General features: G+C 40.2%; 2 long non-coding RNA genes across 4 annotated transcripts in view; one reads left to right on the top strand and one right to left on the bottom strand.

Annotated features, from left to right (window-relative positions):
* LOC144293719 (uncharacterized) overlaps positions 1-9,391 on the top strand; it is a 61,006-nt gene extending 51,615 nt beyond the window's left edge. For both annotated transcript variants that reach the window (XR_013360952.1, XR_013360953.1), the window contains exons 5-6: positions 6,572-6,674; positions 9,282-9,391. This is a non-coding gene — a long non-coding RNA (uncharacterized LOC144293719). The remainder of the gene's footprint in view (positions 1-6,571; positions 6,675-9,281) is intronic.
* Positions 1-22,684, bottom strand: part of LOC144293717 (uncharacterized) — a 64,810-nt gene that overhangs the window by 32,542 nt on the left and 9,584 nt on the right. For both annotated transcript variants that reach the window (XR_013360950.1, XR_013360951.1), the window contains exon 3: positions 4,786-5,043. This is a non-coding gene — a long non-coding RNA (uncharacterized LOC144293717). The remainder of the gene's footprint in view (positions 1-4,785; positions 5,044-22,684) is intronic.

The raw sequence follows: 22,684 nt of genomic DNA, 5'->3' as shown, positions 1-22,684 counted from the left end.
AGTAACCATCAATTTGTTCTCTATAGTTAAGAGTCTATTTCTTGGTTTGCCCCTCTCTCACCCCCTCTTTTTTCCTCCTCTACCCATTGGTTTTATTTCTTAAATTCCACATGAGTGAAATTATATAGTATTTGTCTTTCTCTGACTTATTTTGCTTAGCATAATATGGTCTAGCTTTACCCACATTGTTGCAAATGGCAAGATTTCATTCTTTTTATGGCTGAGTAATATTTCAGTGTGTGTGTGTGTGTGTGTGTGTGTGTGTGTATACCACCTCTTCATTATCCATCAATAGATGGACACTTGGGCTGTTTCCATATTTTAGCTATTGTAGATAATGCTGCCATAATATACACTGAGGTTCATGTATCCCTTTGAATTAGTATTTTTGTATCTTTTGGGTGATATTTAGTAGTGCAATTGCTGGATTGTAGGGTAGCTCTATTTTTAACTTTTTGAGGAACCTCCATGCTGCTTTCTAGAGTGACTGCACCAGTTTGCATCCCCACCAAGAAATTCCATGCTCAAGAATTGGAAGAACAAGTATTGTTAAAATGTCTATACTAACCAAAGCTATCTACACATTTAGTGAAATCCTTAAAAGAATAACAAAGATTTTTTAAAATCCAAAAATTTTCAGAGGAAAAAAACCAAATTGTCTTCTTTTTAAAAAAATCAAATTGGCATCAAACTTCTCTTTAGCAACACCAAATGCTATAATACAGTGGAGATGTGCCTTCAAAGTTCTGAGAGAAAATGATTTTAAGTGAAAAATTCAATATTAAATCAAATTATTAATTAAATTTGAGAGTAGAATAAAGACATTCTAAGTCATGGGAAGACTCAGTAAGTTTACCTACCATATCCCCTTTCTATAGAAATGATTCGAGAATGTATTCAAGCAGGGATGCCTGGGTGGCTCAGGGTGTGGTCCTAAAGTTCCGGGATCGAGTCCCACATCTGGTTCCCCGTGAAGAGATTGTTTCTCCCTCTGTCTCTGCCTTTCTCTGTGTCTCTCATGAGTGATTAAATAAAATCTTTAAAAAAGAGAGAGAGAGAGAGAGAGAGAGAGAGAGAGAATGTATTCAAGCAAAATAAGAGAAAAAAATACTTAAAAAAAATGGAATTCAAGAAACAAGCCAATCAGGAGAAAATGGAAGTAAGACCTAGGGTAGCAACTTTTCACCAAATGTAGAGCACAGAGGTCCAGTTTGGAGCTGGTGGAGCAAGAGCTCCAGAAAGTAGGTGTCTAGAAAGGAAATGTATATGACCAGAAAGAATTCCGAGATTTGATACTATCTTGAAGAAGTTGGAAAATGAAGTTGTAAAAAAATGCAGCAATGCAGGAAATGAGTGAGGAAAAAGAGACAAATAGAAATTCCAAGAAACACACAAGACGATGTATAAAAGATGTGTAATTGTAGTGTACTATGCGGCTGACCTGTGAACAATCTTTACGTAGAAAAAATGTTGTAAATGCTGTTGACCAATTTGCAGCTTTTGGAATCAACCCACAGGCCAGACAAAAGGAAGACTCAGGTCTGGTGGCAAAACAAGATTCATGTTTTCTTTCTTGACACCATAAATTGAAAGGAAGCATTCGATTGTGCTTAGAAGGAAATGAGATGAAAGAAAAGATAAGGGCATTCATGGGTTCACCTCACAAGGTGAAGAGTCAAGGGGTACTGTCAATGGTTGCGGGAATTATAAAGATATATTTACACATATAATATACCTAACACATAACAGGTATGTGAAATATATAACAAACAATACATAACAAAATATATAAATAGTAAACAATATGTCACAAATATATTCTCCTAGAGATATGGTAACTGCTAAAAGGGAATAGACAGGGAGAGGGTCAGGCTGTGATCCAGCCTGCTGCCTGTGAAGGGAGAGGGGGAAGGAAACCTTGGGTAGGAAGGGCCCCAGAACCCCACCCAGTTCTGAGAAAGCAAAGCCGGGCTGGTGGGGAGGGTGTGCGCAGAGGTTGTCCCAGAGGGGGATCCTTCATTAGGCAGGGTGGGCCAGCGTGGGTACCCTGGCACCTCAGCGGTGTCCGGTCAGTGGCTGGCAGCAGCCTAGAAGGGTGGGCTCAGGTGAGTGCCATAGGCTCCAAAGATGTGGCAGCTGGGCTTGCCATTCCTCAGGCACCCGCAGCAGCTTCTCTTAAAGGCACATCTGTATGCATCTCCATGGCTGCCATGGTAGGCATTGATTTGATGTTTACATTGTTCAAAAGTTTATTAAAGGACAAATAATCTTATAATCAGCAGGTAACATGAATAAACATTCAGGGTGACCCAGTCTCTTTTTTTTTCCTGTTTTTTCTTTTACTTTTTCAACAATTCTCTACATTACTCAGTGCTCATCATGGTAAGTGCTCTCTGACTTCCCTTCACCTATTCCCCTCACATCCCCCATCCCCTGCCCTCTGACAACCACCAGTTTGTTCTCTGTATTTAAGAGTCTGGTTTTTTGGTTTGTCACTTTTTTTCTCTGTTGGGTTTTTCTTTGCACAGTCTTTTATAAAGTCCATCAGCCACCTGGTTGGTACTATTCATTTTGCATTCCTTTTTTTTGTTCAAAGGTGTTGCATGGAGTCGGATAAATTTATTTGTTTTTCTTTTTTTAAGATTTTATTTATTTATTTATTTATTTATTTATTTATTTATTTATTTATGAGAGAGAGCATGAGCAGGGAAGAGGGCAGAGGGAGAGGGAGAAGCAGGCTCCCTGCTTAGCAGGGAGCCCAATTTGGAGCTGGATCCCAGGACCTTGGGATCTGACCTGAGCCGAAGTTAGACGCTTAACTGCCTGAGCTACCTAGGCACTCTTTTTTTTTTTTTTTTTTTTAATTGAAAAGGGTCACAGTGAAAAACTGATGAGGCAGCCATTGTTTCCAAAAAATATCCATTTGGTCAAGGAATCAGAGTCAACGAAGAAATAGAATAGAAGAATGGAGTCAGCAAAGAGGAGCATCTCTTGAGGATCTATGGATTCTGATGAAACAGTCTCAGGAATTACATACAACCACGTAGAATAGATTGAGCCTTCTAACTCTGTGACTCCCGCAGCTCCAAAATTCCCAATGACTTCACACTTAAGATTAACAAATAATAAAAAAATTCTGTTTACAGTACAAAGCAATTGAAAAAGTTTACATGTACATTTTTTGCAGTTCAGAGGCCAAGACATATATCCAACATCTTAGGTCCTGAATCATACAATTTTGGGGTCCTGGCCAAAAAAATAAAGATACAAAATTTATAAGAATAAAATGGTCATGACCATGTGATGCCACCCTGCATAAAGGAAGGTATGAGCATGTTGCAGGGCAGGAGCAGAGTGGGAAGAGATGGCAATCTTAAGCAATTGTAATTAAAGTTGCTTACTTTTGCAAATTTTGTATAAATACATGACCATATGAACACATTGCTAGCACCCCTCCCAGGGTCTTGGAAAGGGCCCTGCTGTTTATGCTTCATCAGCATCTTAGTAAATTCACATCTCTACACAGCCCTATTTGAAGAGGAACAGAGAATAAAGGAGTGTAGATTTTCTTAAGAAGTTTGTGGATATAAATATGAGTTGTTGGGCAGGGAGGGGCCCTTCACACACATGTTAGTACTGAAAATAAAAAGAATGTGTGCAGAGATGACTGGTCGTTGGTATAAATCATCTTCCATGTGTCTGGCACCCCCAGGCACTGATCACTCCCTGCCAGGCTCTGGCTCCAAACCCATGACACTCTCACGGGTCTTCTGCACACTCAGGGAACGGTCGCATCTGATTTCCCTGGGAACCTGTCACTCGGAGCAGGGAGCTGAATGACAAGAATGAGCAAGGCACATTATTGGGTTTTGTTATTAAAGAAAATGAATTTGGCTTGTTGAAAGCATGGCATATAGTGTATGGCCACAACTTCTTTTTAAAGAAAACAAAACAAAAAAATCGAGAGAAGAACATGCAAATCTTAACAATAGTTCTCTTTGGGTGTTAAAACCGTGGGTAATTTATTTTAACTTACCCACTACATTTTCTTTAACAAGCATGTATTGTCTTTAAAATGAAAAATAAACTTTAAAAAGCATTCAGAAGGGGTGCCTGGGTGGCTCAGTTGGTTAAGCATCCGACTCTTGATTTCAGCTCTGGTCATGATCTCGGGGTGTGGGATAGAGCCCCCCATCCAGCTCCACACTGGGCATGGATGGAGCCTGTTTAAGATTCTCTTTCTCCTTGTCCTTCTACCCTTCCTCCCACGCCTCCCCGCACTCCCACTGCTCACAGGTGCATGCTCTCCCTTCCTTTCTCTAAAAATAGATAAATAGGGGCGCCTGGGTGGCTCAGCGGTTTGGTGCCTGCCTTTGGCCCAGAGCATGATCCTGGAGTCCCAGGATGGAGTCCCACATCGGGCTCCCTGCATGGAGCCTGCTTCCCCCTCTGCCTGTGTCTCTGCCTCTCTCTGTGTGTCTCTCATGAATAAATAAAATCTTTAAAAAATAGATAAATAAGTAGTGTTTAGAAAAAATGCATTAACTACATATATATATATGCATATATGATATATGTATAAATTAATGCATGAGCTATGCAGGCAACCAAGGAGACTTAAAGCTTCCCAAGACTCCCAGTAAGAGTATTTCACATGGTAGACATTATGAGTGTGATATGAGAATCAGAAAATCAATGAATCTCAGGTTTGGAAGGACCCTTGTATTCATTATCTACTGCTGTATAACAAATTACTCCAAAACTTAGCAGCCTAACCCAACAAACCTTTATTATCTCACACAGTTCCCGTGGCTTAGGAATCTGGTCATGACTTAGCTGACTGGTTCTGGCTCAGAGTGTCTGTCGAGGTTGCAGTCAAGCTGTCTGGCAGAGGCTGCAGTCATCTGAAGGCTTCTGTGGCACTGGAGGATCTGCCTCAAGATGGCTCGTTCATATGGCTGTTGGCAGGGAGCCTCACTACCTTACCACACGATGATTCACAGGGCTGCCTGACTGTCCTCACAACACAACAGCTGGTGTCTCCTGGAGGGAATGATCAAAGACACAAAGAGAGAGATTGAGAGGCAGAAGCCAGACTGTCTTCTATGATTTAGCCCAGGAAAGGACATACCATCACTTTTGTCATATTCTTTGGTCACACGGGCCAATCCTGATGTGGTGGACTGTAGGAGGCAGCTACCCAGGGCACGAGGCAGGGATCATGAGGGGCCCTCAATGACCTATCCCCATGGCATCGTTGGGAAACTAAAATTTTGCCATACATTAAGGTATATTGAGATTGTTAGTCAAAATAACCTAAGCCTTTGAAGGAAATAGGTATTTGAACCCTATTTTGTATTGTGATGATCAGGAACAGCTTCTCTGAAAACTTACTATGTTACTGGTCATGAGTATAAGTGACTTTTTAAAATGTCAATTGGCTTCACTTCTTGGAACATTACAGAAATTTTTTCCCCACTCTCTTCAGAGAAGATCAAGCAGGACAAAGTAGAGTTTGGGGAGGGGGCAGGGTTTGTTTACAAATCTTAGCATTTTGATTGCATGGTTGTCAATATTTCTATAGGCAAAACAAAACAAACACTCTTTAGTGACTGTTTTCAGACTGGCTAGATGTCTAACTGATTAAAAAAAATACACCTCCCCCCTCAATTCTGTAATACTCTCCACAGATTCCGACATATGCAAAAGGCAGCTCATGAAACCAATGCGGAAGCTATATTGTTAAAAAAAACAACAAGCAGAATGGAAGGTCTGTCTGACTTGGGATTTTCTTTTCAAATGAACTAATTTATTTAGATGAAAAAACCTTGTAAATATCATCAAAATTAAACTCGCTTTAATACATTTAATGAATTGCCTTTGATAATAAGATTAAAATTACGTGAAATGAGAAATGTCTTGAAATTTGAGACATAGAACTATAGAAACATGGGGCAGTGCATCACTTCCTCAGAGCTACTCCTCATCAGAAAGGGGATGGGAGTTGGTCAGTATTTGCCATTACCCGTGGACTCTTCAAGACCAGGAATTCTCTTGCATTCATTTCAAATCCCAAATGCCCAGTAGAATGCTAGGTACAGAGAGAAGGTCATGAAATATTTGCTGCATGAAGAAGGAAGGGAAAAAGCAATAAATGTGTGAGGGAAATGAAACAACTACAAAGGCCATTCTCATCCTATTTCCCAGTTTTTCCTTTGTCCTGTAAGTGCCCAACTTCCCCTGACTTCAAAGAGAGTCCCCAGGAAGAGAGCTGAACTCAGCCTTGGCATCAGTAGATCACCAACGGCTCCTGACTTGTCATTTTACCACATCCAATTAATCCCCTCTTCTGATATTTTAAATTCTAGCCCTTAATACTAAAGGAAAATGAATCTGCCCCAGTTCTTGTTTGTGGCATCTGTTTTCAACACCATCCCATAGATTTCTCTGCATTTACTCTCTCCCCGGGTGTAAGAGTGGAACACGGATTCTGGAGAGGATGGATTCTATCTCCTGCCTTTCTGTCCAGCTGGAAAGCTACTTACTAGTTCTTTGTCTTCTTTTATAACAGATTTTCTCCCAGGAACCTGCACTGTTGCTGTTAAACTTCCCAGCAAGTTCAAAGGCACTCTCATCCCCACCAGATCTGCCGGTTAACTTACAGCTGCTACACGGTATACTGCCTTTGATAATTTAGGCCTTCCCAGAGTCAGGTTGTTCTCTAGCTCAGGATAAAATAAGGTTTTATCAAGCTGTCAAATCCCTGGATTTTGGCATAGCTTCCAAAAGGGTGTTGGAATATTCCCAAAGGATGAATCCTCTGGAACTAAGGAATCACTGAGGGGAGAGGAATGCAGGCAGGTCTGACAGGATCTGCAGCTTTCTCCTGATTTATTGCACCCTGCTTGATAGGGACTAAAGGCTCCTTCTGGTGAGTTCCATAAAGATGAGACACTCTCTGTGGATCGAGGATTTCACCACATGCGGTTGGGTCATGCTTATCAAAACTCAGGTGTGCTCATCACTGAATCAGTAACCTCATTATCCACTTGGTTTCAAACTGTTTATCCCAGCACGTACATACTGTACCCCTCCAATATTTTTTTTCTTTTAGGGCTGAGATTCTATCAGCTGCCATTACAGCTTTTGATAAGCTATTCAAAGTTTAAAGTACTTTAAAAAAAAAAATCCCAGGGGACTACATCTCCAAGTACAGGGTGGTCCAGGATAAATCAGATCTACAAAAAAGATAAGGGCTACGCTGGTCTTTTTGTTGTTGTTGGAAAAGTAATTGTCCCAAATTACAAAAAATACAAAAAATAAAAAAAAGGAAAAGAAAGAAGAATACAAGAAATAATTCCAGGATAGTCTTTGGTGTGTTTCCTTTTAGTCTTATTTATTTATTTTTTTTTAGTCTTCTTTAAAAAACATAAAATTTTGATTTTTTTTTCTGCTTGATCTATTACCACAAGATCTTATTTTTTAAGATTTTATTTGCTTGAGAGAAAGAGAATGCATGAGTGGAGAGGAAAGGCTGAGAGAAAAGGAGAAGCAGACTCTCCTGCAGAACAGGGAGCCCGATGCAGGGCTCGATCCCAGGACCGCTGGGATCACAACCTGAGCCGAAGGCAGATGCTTAACCTACTGAGGCACCCAGGTGCCCCTGTGATCACAAGATTTTACACCCATTTTGTTACAGAGTCTACTTCATAACTATGGCTTTTAGAGGTAGCTTTGACAGGGCCAGGTTTTAGTGAACAAAATTAGGCTGGGAATTTAAAAAAAAAAAAAAAGAAAAATTGAGGCCATCACATATTTTTCATTATATTATTTTCCATTACCATAGCTCATCATTGAATTATTTCTTATATGTATTTCAGAGTATTGCTGTTCTAAGCAGTACTCAATTATACATCAGATATGTTTAAGGGAAATCCTGAACTTGTTTTAAAGTTTATTTGCTCCACCAGGCAGCAATGATACTTTTCATCTTTTTTCCTTAAAAATTAAAGAACCCAGTCACATCAAAGAAAATGAACTTCCAGAATTGAGTTTCATGGGAACTCAGTTAGTCTGAATGTGTTTCCCAAGGTATAATCATGCTTTGCCAGTCCCAATACAGGGTGGGAAGATCTTAGGAGAATCTAATGAATGGACACAATGCAGAGAGCCTATCCCAGGTCCTCACCCTTCAAAATTCAAATGCAGCATTCCACTTGGTCCTTTTTAAAGTTTAATAAGAAGAATAAGGTAATATGTTGGAAGATATTGGAAACTGAGCAAAGATGAAAGGAGCAGTGTCTTATGTTTGTGTTTCTTTCACATTTGATATCTTCCCATATTAGAGAGAGAAAGAAAATATGCAAGAATACGAAGGGCAATGTTTTTAATAAAACCTTGGCTGCTTTTCTGTAAGAATTAATGCAAACAATTTTATCTCTTTGGGGGTCATTTTCAAAGCAAGAGGAAGAAGTAAATTGTCAGGCTCCCATAAGGTACTTGGAAAATACATTCTTTTTGTGCTTTAGCTCAGCTAGGGGAAAAAAACCCAACCGAGCAAGAAGGCAAGATTTCACTCAGATTTGCTTCATGTTGAAGGAAGGAAGGAAGGAATGGAAGGAGGGAGGGGGGCAGGGGGAGAAAAACCCTCTCCAACTCCATGCCCTGTATCCTAGCATTTGCAGTACACTTGTAAAAGAGACTTTAAGATTTGTGCTTTAACTATACAAATTTGAATGATGGTCTTGTTTTGTTTTTTAATGAGAGGCAAAAATTATTATATTTCTATTTTCCTGACATGAAATGAGAACCTAAGTGAGCACAGAGACCCTGCTGTCAAGCTGGCTCCCACCTGAGCTCCCAGGGAAAGAAATCCTTTGCAAAGGACTGTATTTTATGGTCCTATCCTCAACAGTTCAGCTGTGATTCATTCAAAGATGCATTTCTGCCTCCCGTGTTCAAATAACCAGCAAAATGTCTTGCCCCTCAGAGGAGCACCTTTGGAAAAACAAGAGAACGAATGTACTCAAGCCACGTTCTATCCTAGAACAGCTACGAGGCGAGCTGCCACAGAAACAGAAATAGGGCACATCTGACAGGTTCTGGGTTTTCTTTTGAAAACAGGATATAGACCAGGCTTTCTGAAAGGGCCCCTGATTTCGCAAAATTTTCTCTGCCCCTGGTTGATTGAGTGAAAAAGAGCCAACTCCTAGCTTGGATTGGAAATCATGTGAAACTTATTTATACCATTTTTTTATTTTCTCTCTTTAACTCCCCATCAGACATTGAGCAGAGGTTGTGTCTGAGTCTGGAGCTGGTTTACATTCATACTGGAAGTCAAACTCAATATGGGGTAAGAATCCAGGTCAACTGAAGTAAACTCTTTGTGAACAAAATAACCACTGTATGTCCTCCCTCAAAGCCTACCAGCGCCTGAGTAGTTCCCATAAATCCAGGCTGCACTGAAAGGGTTTGCTCCGAGCCTTCCACCAGTAGCTTGCATCCACATGCATCAGATTCAGCTGTCTCTTAAATCTGCAAAATGTTATCTGTCTCACTGTGCACAAACTACTGTCCCAAACTGTATTCAATCCAGATGGGCGGCTTCGCCACTTCCTGACTTCCCTGCTATTACAAGAATGAATATTTTGAAACCAGGCAACTAGGAGACGGAGAGCCCAACTGAATGAGAGGCATATAATATTTGGGGAAAGCTTTCTAGGGGGTCTCCCAGAAGATGAGGATATTATGGCCCCCCCTTGACCACGGGATGGCTGAATTTTTCAACCTCCCAGCATGTGCATCAGATCACCTTTGCAAGAGGACATACCCTGGACATTTCCATACCCAGGGTCATATACAATTCTCAGTGAACCAGTTTGATCTCCGTGTCTTTCCCTCTCACTCTCAAAAGCAAATTAGTGTATTAATTTGATAGCACAGAAATAAGCCATATCACAGGAATAAGCCATATCACAGGAATTAACTCTAATTTTTAAAAAATAAAATAAAATTTAAAATAAAATAAATTTTAAAATAAAATAAAATTTGCAGGGGCACCTGGATGGCTCAGTGTTTGAGAGTCTGCCTTTGGCTCAGGTCGTGATCCTGGGGTCCTGGGATCAAGTCCCACATCAGGCTCCCTGTAGGGAGCCTGCTTCTCCCTCTGCCTGTGTCTCTGCTTCTCTCTCTGTGTGTGTCTCATGAATAAATAAATAAAATCTCTTAAACTAATTCGCAAACACTGGTAACAACAATTAACTGTGACAGCTGATCAGACACGTTGGCATTTCAGTCCTAATCTACGCAGGCAACTACCATCCCCATAAACCTCAGCACTCCTCAATCGTATGGTGGCCATTGGTTTAGGTACCTACACAACCATAGGGGCTAGGACCAGGTCTTGGCCATCACTTTATATGAACCAATATCCAAGCTATAGCAAGGATTCAATAACAGGTATGAGAGGCAAGTGAAAGGTACATTTATGCCTTGGACACCTCTAGAAGGATCTACCAGAAAATTGGTGTGAGGGGTGGTCCTTAAACAGAAAATCTGGAAGACAGGGATGTGAAACTTGCTTTGTATTTATTAAACTTTTTTGCCCTGTGTTTTATATTTATGCGAGTAGAAGAGACACTTATTGAATGAATAAACAAGCAGATGAATGAATAAGGTACATCCAGGAGCACAAGGTTGACGCCCGAATATTTTTGGCTGTACCAACTTAACAGCAGTGTTTTCCTGACCCTGAGTTTCGAATCCTTTTAGTGACTCATGTTAAGTTGTGTGCCAGGTCAAGAGAGTGCTGACACTCCAACTGACTCAGTGTGTCCAGACATTTTTAGCCTCGGAAGAGACAAAGAACTGTCACAAAGGCTAGACTTTATTGGTTCAGTTTTGGCACATTCAGCAGAAATGGAAATGCTCCCTTGCTTTTCTCGATATTATCTGTTGCATCTTGCCTGTAAAGAGCAACGCTGATTACTTCTCTGAGATGAAGCTCTAAGCTAGGCTGAAGGAAAAACTGGAATTCTTCAGAAACAAAACAAATATTTGTCTCATGGCCATAGCTTCGTGTCTCCTCTTAGCCCCAGAGAGGCATATTAATACAGTGAATCTAAGAGCACTGGCTTCGGGGCCAGGCAGCACTTTCCTAACTGTTGCAGGCCTCACAATCCCCAGTTGTATATAAATTGGGAGCAATGGTTTCTATCTCACAAGGCTGCCATTAGGCCTAAATTAGCTAATATATTTAAAATCCCCGGAACATGGGCTCAAAAAGTGATAGTTATTTGTATCCTAAAATAGTCTCATGGCCCCTTTCATCCTTCTGATTGGCTGGGAACCAACACAAGTCTTTGCTTGGAGACAAGCTTTGAGGATTACCTCCGATACACAACTACACTCTGAGTTTACGCATGTTTTGCTCCCTCCTATAATGAATACATTCTGGGTGTGATGTTTTTGGCATGTCACGTCCTTTGCCTACAGTGTAAAGATTAGCAATAAGCCTGCTACTTCCAAAATTCACCATGTCATCTGTCTGCTTATCCTAATCCCCCATCAGTCATCTTCGCTAGCATCACTTTCTAGCCAACCCAGGTCAAGATTATATAGTTTGAGAGCTGCCCCAGTGCTGTTGGAAATTTGTCAGCCCTGTCATTTAAAGGGTGTTAGAAAGACATTGGTGCCATCATCAAACTTTGTAGCAGTCTGTCATGCCAAAAGAATTTTTATGAGTTGGGGGTTTTTGGGGCAGGTGGGTGTTGGTTTTGGAGTTGGGGGATGAGGCTGCAGAGGTCAGACTCTCTGAAACCATAATCTCCAAATTCCTGAAGGTTTGGCAAGTTTGCCCAGAGGTGTAAGAGCCCTGCTAGCTCGTCTGGCCACGGCTGTTGTCTGACCATCCCATGACCGGCTGGGCCCGCCAGGGGCCCTGCCTTTCCCAGCATGGAAGTGTGCAGCTCTCCCCACACCCCCTGCCCCAACAATGCCAAGAGCCAGAAACAAGGGCCGGGAGTGTTAGCAGGCCCCGCTTGAGTGGCAGCTTAGAGGGCCTTCATTGTGCCTGGTGCTCCGAGAGCAGATTGTTATTCTGCAGGCATGAATCAGAGCCTGGGCAGAAGGCGCCACACTCCTGCCCCAGCAATGCCTTGCTGCTGCTGGGAAGGAGAGGGGGCTGCTGTCGGACAGAACTTTCGTGGGCCACGTTCCAAGAATTGTCCCTAGAGGGCTCATCAATAAGGGGGAAACATTTGTTTCCCGAATTTAGAACACCCTTAAATTCCATTAGTCTATTATTTCCCCCCATCTTCCCCACCACCCCTGCTGCAAAATAGCATCATTTCATTAACCCCACTCAAGTATGATTATTTTCTCACTACTTCCATTTATCATTTCTTTATGCAATGGATGCATAAAGTTTTATCAAATAAAGAGCTAAGTTGGAAACAATTCTCTCCATTGTCTGTTCAACTGTCATTCAGATAGTGCTCCCTGCTAGGTTAGCTGCTACAGATTTAGCCCAGTTGCTGGATGAATGAAGACAGTCTGTTTTCACAGACCTTTTCTAGACTAGATGCTTGTGAGGCATCAGTCCGTGCAATGACTCCCTCTTTGCTCCAGGTATGGAAGATGCAGCTCTCTGCGCTTTCTCATTGGCATGAACTCATAAATGACCACTGCTAAAAAGTCTCCTCAATTTCTCCACCAAAAGAGATGTGCTTGAACCAGGGTCACACGATTCTGGTGGTGGGATGCTTTGTAGCAATCAGAGACTGTCTGTATCTGGGCAAGTTGAATGATGGGAAGTGGTGACCAAGATATGCAAAGACCATTTGGGGGAAATTTTTGTAAAGGATCCAACATGCACATACCATCTCCTCTACTTCACCCTTTCTCCTCCCCCTCACCCTGACCCTCCAAAAGTGGAATTCATCAGCTTTGAAGGCATGAGAAACGTCAAGTGTGGGATTGTCTAGGGTGGAGTCTCCAATGTTTTCAACCCTCCTCCTCCTCTCGCGCTCACCCCCTCCCCCCCATTCTTAGCCTGGAGTGTCAAAGACACCAAAGATATTGAAACTCTTCCCCTACTGACTCAGCCTCACCACCGTGGGTGGGGATGGCAGGGAAGTGTGCATGAATTTCTCTAAGTCATTTTTCTGGTTCAAGCAAAAGGCAAAGGAAATGAAGGAATCTGATGCACAGAGCACAGACTATGAATCTCCTCTAAGACGTGTGCCCACAAGTAGGCTATCATTATTTGAGTGCGAGTATAATTAAAAATCTTTCAGCACTCCAGTCATACTTCCTGTCACAAGGACAGGATGACACACTGATCTAGGTTTAACGCTGCTGGCAATGAAGATAGAGAGGGCATCATGTGGACATACTCCCTCGTGCACGTATGTATGCATTGGCAAAAATGATCATCCCTCAACCATTCTTGAAAAATAGTACATTTTATTCATATTGTTTTTATAAGAAGCAGAATTATATATATAGTAACCTTTCACTCATGTCACAATAAACATTTTTGGAATACATAAAAGAGGATATGCATTGTCAAATGAATGGACAGATGGATGGATGGTTTCTAGAACTCCCTAAATCCACCCATATACACATTTTACTTACTTTTACTTTTTTTTTTAATCTTTATTTTTTTTTAAGTAAGCTCTACATCCATCATGGGGCTTTAACTCACGACCCCAAGATCAAAACTTGCATACTCTACCAACTGAGCCAGCCAGGTGCTCCCCTAAATCTACTCTTAAGCTCACGTACTTCACTTTTATCTTAACTCATGTACTTTATTGGCCCAATATTAGAGTAACACTGAAAATCTGCCTCAGTCAAAGGGAGTGTAATCACAAGTTGGTAGTAGATTTTTCTTTTTCCCCCCTACGCTGTATAAGGAAGATTAACATGAAGATTGGGGAAAAGAAATGGTTTGCTTCATGTAGCTTTTGCTTGGGAAATCTGATGTCTGTTTCTGATGGTCTTCTCTCCAAAATAAGTTGGATAGATGTGTATTCTTTTGAGAGAACTCATGCACCAGAGCTGTAATGCCTGAGCTTGAAAATGGAAGCTTATATCACAGGTAAGAAGTTGATGGAAGAACGTTGGTTAGATACACCACACAGCTCTAAAGGCACTTCCTTCCTCTACCAGATGGAATCCAAATCTAGACCAACGTGCTTTTTGTTCAGAATGTCGTCTCTTCAAAATATCAAAATAAGACCTCAAAATCTAGTTTTAAAAACAAGTGAACTAATCAAAGGTAGGATTTGTTTACCTGCTTCCAAAGGAAGGCATAATAACGATTCCTTCCTCAGAAGGAAAAAGACCATTTACTTACCTCTTCTACGTTACCTATTCGTTATGCCCAAATGTGTTATTCTGGAAGCAATGACTCCTACGGTTCTGTAATGTTCACTGAGGATTCGGTATTTTACGAGTTGGGAATAGGATGCTAAAAGCATGGTCCCCACCTTGAAGGAATTCACCTAATCAGGAAGAAAAAATATTGTTTGCTGGCTAGATGCGTGATTAATTATAATGATTCACAGTTTCTATTCTGAGCTCTGCCATTCTACCTTGGGTAGCCCTGGGCAAATTGTTTAAATTTCCCCATGCCTCGGTTTTCTCATCTGTAAAATAGAACTAAGACTACCAGTCTTCCTCGGCTGTTCAATGAGAATTAATTAACGTTTGAGATCCTCAGATGAAAGACTCTCTGAATGTGTATAGGGCTATTACACAAATAATAAAACTGCTTTTATGCACAGCTGGGCATGATTCACGTGAGAAGAGACAAATTCTTGTAAGCTCTATATCCTGTCAAGGCCAGAATGTATATCTGCCCCTTGATGGTGTAAACCTTAGACTATGTCCAACAGAAATATAACTTCACCCACATATGTAATTTTAAGTTTTCTAGTTGCCAAATTAAAAAATAAATAAAAATAAATAAAAATAAACAGGTAAAATAGTTTTAATAATATATTTGATTTAGCTCAATATACCTCAAAATGTTATTTCAACCTGTCATAAATATAAGCAAGTATTAATGAGCATTTTATGTTCTTTTTTTTTAATACTAAGGAATTGAAATCTGGTATATGTTTTATACTCAAAGAATATCCTGAGTTTGACTAGCCAGGTGTCCAGTGTTCCTTAGCCACTTGTGGCTAGTGGCCCTTGTATGAGAGTTCAAGTCTAGAAGTTCTCAAAGCTCCAGGTTGTAAGTGTCATCCATTGGTCCATGTGCCTCTGGTTTCTCTTAGGTGGACAGGTCAGCACAAATATGCTCCACTCTTCTCCTCTGTACTGTTGGGCTTTAGAGAGGATGCTTCTAGAAAGTCCCTGCTTCTAGTAGCTCTTAAGAGATTAGCAAGATGGTAATGGAAGACGCTCTAAAGAAAAAAATAAATCTTTCCACTTCTCTCATCCTCACAGAGGAGTGTCTTGACACATTTGGGGCAAGTTCCCTGTATTTCTTACCGTGATTGCCAGCACACACTTGGCATCCCCCAGAGAATACAAAGACTCACAGCATCACCCCTGAGACTTCACTTAAGAGCACTCAGTCAACTTTAAATGATTCCCAGTGATGTTGATGAGAGTTTGAAATAAAATAAACAAAAATATGTTTTGTTTTGTTTCATCTCGTTGGAGGGAAACTGTCACTGTTGGATTGGTTGGTTGGTTGGTTGGTTGATTGTTCTTTAAACAGAAGAGCATCAAACTATTAAGGGCCTGAACTATTGTTGATTTTAACCCTTAAATTCATTTGCTTTAGAAAAATCCTAACTCAAAAACTAAATGATTTTTCAAATCAATTTGAAATAGATAAGCCACCATGTCATCTTACATAATGGTTTGCACAGTACCAAATGCTCATGAAAAATATGCCTCATGTGGACACATTGGCCATTTCACTCTCCCCACTGATCTTTGGGAAACCCTTTTTTCCTGGCAATCTTGGTAATCTCCCCGATGCATATTGAGACCATCCTGCTTCCACCTAAATTCCAGTCTTGATTTACCCCATGAATCTGCCTCATATCCCGCACTAAGCACATTCTCTGTGACCCTCTTCAAACAAAGTGTTGCATGGTCTTGAGTCATGCCAAGCTGACTTCAGGTTATCAAATGTTTATTAAACATCTCCTGTGGGCAAAACAGGGCCTTGCAGAGCAATGTACCATAAGTATGAAGGACCTGGGCTCCAGACCCACCCATCTCAAAGCAGTAAGAGGAAATGTGCATTTTTAGAGTGAAAGGAGGGCCTACCTATGGGAGAAATGCAGCAAACTCTTCATACAAGAGTATTTTAGGTAGTTCAGGATGCTATAACAAAATAGATAGCATAGCTTACGCAACAAAACTATTTCTCACAGTTCTGGAAGCCAGAAGTCCCAGACCAAGATCCAGCAGTACCGGTTTCTACTGAGAGCTCTCTTCTCGGCTTGTAGACAGCTGCCTTCTTGCTGTGTGCTCACAGCTGTGTGGCCTTTCCTTGGTGTACGCAGAGTGAGACAGCAAGCTCTCTGGTGTCTCTTCCTATAAGGGTGTTAATCCTGTCAGGACAGTGCCCCATCCTCAAGACCTTTTCTAATCGTAATCACCTCTCCAAGACCTTTCTCTAAATACCACCACGCCTTGGGGTTAAGACTTCAATATGTGAATTTGTGGGTGGGGAGGGACATAAACATTCAGTCCTTCGCATAGGGTCTCAGACTAAAGAGACCCTACCCGGTTGGGTTGATCAGCAAATATTTAATGATGCAAGTTGCATCTGAGGTAGCTATTAAGGTGCCCTCCCTTCTGGATACTAACAGAAGTCATGCATCAAAGGCCAAATAGATGAAAAGAAGTTTATACATGAGGGCAGCTATTTCTAATCAATATGCCTGTTACTCTGACACTCTGCTCATGTGGCCTTTATTTCCCTTTCCTGAACTCCAGCCTGCATATCTCTCTGCCTTCTGGACATCTCCACCTTTAGAAACCACGAGTATCTAAAACTCAGAATCTCCAAAACAAAATTTGTTATCTTCTATCACCCAGCTTGTCCTTACTCCTGTCTTCCCAAACTTCTTTGGCGCCAACACCTTCCACTCAGCCATTCAAGCTAGAGATCAAGAGATCTCCTTCCTCACCTCTGAATCTAATCAACTACAAGTCCTATCGAATCCACTCCTTGTCTTTCTCATCCCCTTCCCCTCCTCACAATTTCCACTGCCTATACCCCAGTTCTGAGCATTGTTATCTCTCTTTTGAACTACTGAAAGATTATTATTTTTTACTGTTACCATTACTGCTACTGCTACTACTACTTAGCAGGTATTGAGAGTGTTCCATAGGGCAGTGTCCGCCCTGAGCACTTTATAGGTATTGTTGCCTTTAATCTTCACAGCTATTATAATTTGCATTTTACAGATGAGGAAACCAGGTCAACAAAGAGGCTAAGGAACTTGCCCAAAGACACAGGTGCTAAGTGGGAGAAACAGGTGGTGATTCCCAGCAGTCTGAATCCAGAACTTGCTCTCATCATGACCCTGGAGTTATTCTGATTTCTTGGCAGGGGGCTCCCTCCTTCCGGACTACTCACTTCCAATTCTTCCTCTGTACTATTGCCATAAAAATCTGTCTAAAATGCAATCTGATGTTCTCATTTCCTGACTTCAAATTCTTCAACCTCAGCTTCCATTTCCTATAGGATAAAACTCTGTGGGACACAGGGCCACAAAACCCTCCAGATCAGAGAAAGGCAGGGCCTTTTGAATCCTTTTGCTTCCCTACCTCACTCTTTTTAATCTAGCACTTCTAAATACTGGTCTCAGAACATGTCATTCCATTTCATGCCTTCAAGATGACACATGTGCTGTTCTCTCTTCACAGAATATTTTTCTTCAGTAAGGCACCACATTCCTTCCCATTCAAACGTGTGTGCATGCATCATACCCTCGCTTGAATGAAGCTTCCCCTCAAAGAAGCAAGCCAGTTAGCTAAAAAGTGACTTGCTGAAAGTGAATTCCTGAATGCTTACTTTGTCAAGTGACCAGTTTACCAAATTTATCAAAAACTTTAAACCACTTAGAAAGTTTACAACAAGGCAGCCCAGGTGGCTCAGCAGTTTAGCACTGCCTTCAGCCCGGAGAGTGATCTTGGAGTCCCGGGATTGAGTCCCACATCGGGCTCCCTGCATGGAGCCTGCTTCTCCCCCTGCCTGTGTCTCTGCCTCTCTCTCTCTCTCTCTCTCTCTCTCTGTCTCTCATGAATAAATAAATAAAATCAAAAGAAAGAAAGAAAGAAAGAAAGAAAGAAAGAAAGAAAGAAAGAAAGAAAGAAAGGAAGGAAGAAAGAAAGAAAGAAAGAAAGAAGAAAGAAAGAAAGAAAGAAAGGAAGAAAGAAAGAAAGAAAGAAAGAAAGAAAGAAAGAAAGAAGAAAGAAAGAAAGAGAAAGAAAGAAAGAAAGAGAAAGAAAGAAAGAAAGAAAGAAAGAAAGAAAGAAAGAAAGAAAGAAAGAAAGAAAGGAGAAAGTTCACAACAATTCATCTTGGATGGGATTATTTCTACAGCCTTTTTAAGATATCTGTGAGGTTACAGTTGACCAGGTTAATTAATTGATCTCAGGATCCTGACCTACAGATTTTCCCTCCTTTCTCTCTGTGATTTCTGTACCCATGTCTACACTTGACTGATTTACTTATCACCCATGTAGTAATCATTTCACATGTCTGAGATCTGTAGGATATCGTGAACTCCATAACAGGCTGGCTGTGTATTTTTAATCCTTATCCCTACACCTGGTGGAATGTGAAGTATGGTAAAGCTTCAATAAATACATTACGCTAAATCTTACCTAATAAATAAATGAGCCCTTTTACATACTACTCCCTTTCATCCATAAGGAAAATTAAAATTAAATTAAACAAACAAAACAAAATATATTTTCTAGAAAGTAGTAGTCATAGAATATATATGCTGTGAGCCTGTTCCTCACATTTTGGGGGCCCACCTAGAAAATAAATGGAGACTCGCATACAAAATATTTTGAAGTTTCAAAGGCAGTCTAACAAACTATTCAATTAAATATACTCTTTTTGTCTTGAAAAAGATAGCTTCATAACCATCTGGAAACTAGGATTAAATTTAGAATTCTCATTGGTAGCGTAGGGGTATTCAATCTTAGACCCTAGCTCTTGGTCCCTGGCCCCTGGCCTGTAGTCTACTCCTCCTTCTGCCCCAGTTCTACACTGTGAAGTAACACCCACATGCACTCACTCACTCACATTTATGTGAACATCCAGCCACCTGAGATAGCTGCCCCTCGATTCCATAGTGATGTAGCCCACTCCCTTAGGCCATAAGGCCCTGGAGGGGGCTGAGTTCTTTGGGATGAGGAATTCCCGGTACCATGTAACTGGAATCCCTTGGGCTCACAGCCATTCAACGTTATGTTGGAAATGGAAAAGTATGCATGGCATATTAAATTTTAAAAGCAGAGTTTGGAAGTTTTAAGACATATGTATGATAATCTATTTTTATGAATACGCATGCATAAAGGTACATAGAAAAAAATCTAAAAAATTATACATCGAATTTATTATGATTGTTATTATCTCCAGGTGGTGGGATCAGGTGTGATTTTTTTTTTTACTTACCTATATTTTATATGTTTCCACTATGAACATGAATTAACTTATATTATTTTTAAATAAAATTTTAATCAAAAACATTTTTTAAAGTACTTATACTGGGATAATTTCTACATGGTTTAAGTGAAACATGATATTTCTTAAAAAACCTCAGAAATTTAGTACTTCCTATCCAGGAATAGTAGAGGATTTATAAAATATACCAGAGAACTTACTGGTTAGTGAGGAAAATGCATGAAGCTATTGAGACCCCCATATTTACAGACATGCGCTCATGAAGCTATGAATGTATACATTTATACTGAGTCATATAAAAATACTCAAAGTATACAGTGCATATGTGTTCATCCCAGTGCCTGGAATTTTGTGGACAGAGAAGTGCTCTGTTCTCCACAGAGCCTGTCACTAGCTCACTGTCTGAATGTGGGCAAACCACTGTGGGCTCAGAATGGTAGAGTCGGGATATAAAACTAGTCATTAGCAAGATGGTCACAGACTCTCACAAATGACCATCTCTCTCTATTACTAACGTGGAACGGAAGGATATTATTTGTTAATATTCCAGGTAATTTTAAGAATTGTGTGTGGGGGTGGGAACACATACATATGCAAATTGCTGATGGAGCTTGGATGCTTATATGCGTAGCATTTCAATAACCTTGGATGTTGTTGGGTTTTTTCCACTGAGAGTAACCTTCTGCCTAGAGATGGAATCAGAATAATCATCATATAAATTTTCAACAATCTCAGTGAATAATAAATTGACCCAAATATTCCCAGTGTTCAAGTTATAAATTAATTCTGAACTAAGCTTCTCTGAACTCATTTTTAAGAGTTAGTTTTAAATTAGCATTTCCTGCCATTTGTAATAAATAAGTGTTACATACAAATAAGAATATGACAACATTTCTGTTTTCGGGGGATTCTATTTAGACCATAAATATTCACTCCAGGATAACTGTCTGGGAGTGAAAAAAATTCCATTCCCAAAAGAACTGCTTATTTTCACCATATTCTGAAAAATTGATCTGTTTGAAAACAAGAATGTATTATACATTCTGAAGGTTTATGCATTCTGTTATCAACTTTGTTTCTCACAATACTAAAATAGAAATATAATTGCCTTCATAAGCTACACAAACAGCAAGTGAGAAATCAAAGAAACGTTCCATGGTGAAAGAGAATTAAAAATACTGAACACATTGCCATAACATGCCACATTCACACTCAAACTTCTTGTATTTATTCATTTTATTTACTTGTCTAGGTAGTTCTCTACTGATTTTAAGGATGCATTTCAAAAGCTGAGCATTCTGACAATAGAACACATATATCCTTAGGATCAATATTGAATTTGGTAGTTGAGTTTACCAGATAGCCTCAGAAGCCTATACCTACCCCATAGCAGAATGGGCTAGCCTTGGAAATTCACCACTGAGGACATGCATTCCCAACCATGGCTCAGAAATCATTTAACTACCCTTCCTCCATGCTTTCCTGCACTTTTGGACACAAGAAGGAGGCAACGCAGTGTCTGGGGGAATGCTCTGAGCCTCCAGGGTTAGAGATGGTCTGTCTCTGTTGTTTTTCTTTGTTTGCTTAATTAACTGTGCTTTGTTTTTCTGAGTATAAAAGGAATGTATGCCTGTTGCTATGAAAATTAATAATGCAGAAGGTAAAATTTAAGAAGTCAACGTCTCCGGTGATTCTATTCAACAGCCATACTCACTGCTAACAGTTTGGTACATAATCTTCTTATGCTTTTAGTAAGTGTTGGTAACTTGCATTTTAAAAAAGTAATCATATCATATATAGTTTCCTGCCAATAAACACATAAAAAGATGTTCGATACCATTAGCCCTTAGGGAAATGCAAACCAAAATCACAGTGAAATACCATTTCACACCCACTAGAACAGCTATCTTCAGAAAGACAGATAATAAATAACAGGTACTCGTGAGGGTGCAGAGAAGTTAGGACCCTTATACACAACTGATTGGAATGGAAAGTGGTAGCCTGGCAGTTCCTCAAAAGGTTGAGATACAGTTGCCATGTGATCTAGAAATTCCATGTCTAAATTATACCCAAGAGAAATGAAAACCTATGTCCACACAAAACTTGTACACACATGTTCATAGCAGCATTTTCATGATAGCCAAAAGGTGGGAACAGCTCAAATGTCCATCAATTGATAAATGGATGAGTAAAATGTGGTATACACCCATGTAACGGAATCTCATTTGGAAATAAGAAGAAATGAAGAATTAATGTATGCTACAACATGAATTGCTATTTTAAAATCACCCTAGGGGCACCTGGTTGGCTCAGACAAGAGAGCACGGGACTCTTTGGGGTTGTAGGTTCAAGCCCCACATTGGGCGTAGAGGTAATTTAAAAATAAAATCCTTAAAAAGAAAAAAGAATCACTCTAAGAAGCCAAATACAAAAGGCTTCATATTGTGATTACATTTATATGATACATCCAGAATAGGCAAATCCATGTAGAAAGAAAATAGAGTCTGTGATTACTAGGGCTGGGAAGAGGAGGAGGAATGACGAGAGAAAAGTTAAGTCCAGACAGTTTTCTTTCAGGGTGATGAAAACGATCTAGAAATTAGCAGCAATTTATAACTCTGTGAACCATACTAGAAACCATCCAATTGTGCACTTTATTTTTTTTAATATATTTTTAAAGATTTTATTTATTTATTCATGAGAGAGAGAGAGAGGCAGAGACACAGGCAGAGGGAGAAGCAGGCACCATGCAGGGAGCCCGATGTGGGACTCGATTCCGGGTCTCCAGGATCACACCCGGGGCTGAAGGCAGTTGCTAAACCGCTAAGCCACCCAGGCTGCCCCAATTGTGCACTTTAAAAGAATGAATTTTATGCTATGTGAATTATGTATCAAAAAAGTGTTATTAAAATATATATATACTAGCTGTGTAACCTTCAACAGGTTATTTAACCTGAGTCTTAATTTCTTTTTTCTATAGGGTACTGTGTGGTTCTACTA

Source organism: Canis aureus, chromosome 22 (assembly GCF_053574225.1).
Source record: "Canis aureus isolate CA01 chromosome 22, VMU_Caureus_v.1.0, whole genome shotgun sequence".
Classification (NCBI taxonomy): Eukaryota; Metazoa; Chordata; class Mammalia; order Carnivora; family Canidae; genus Canis; species Canis aureus.
The sequence above is the reverse complement of the archived record's forward strand: the minus strand, read 5'-3'. Positions and strand labels throughout refer to the sequence as shown.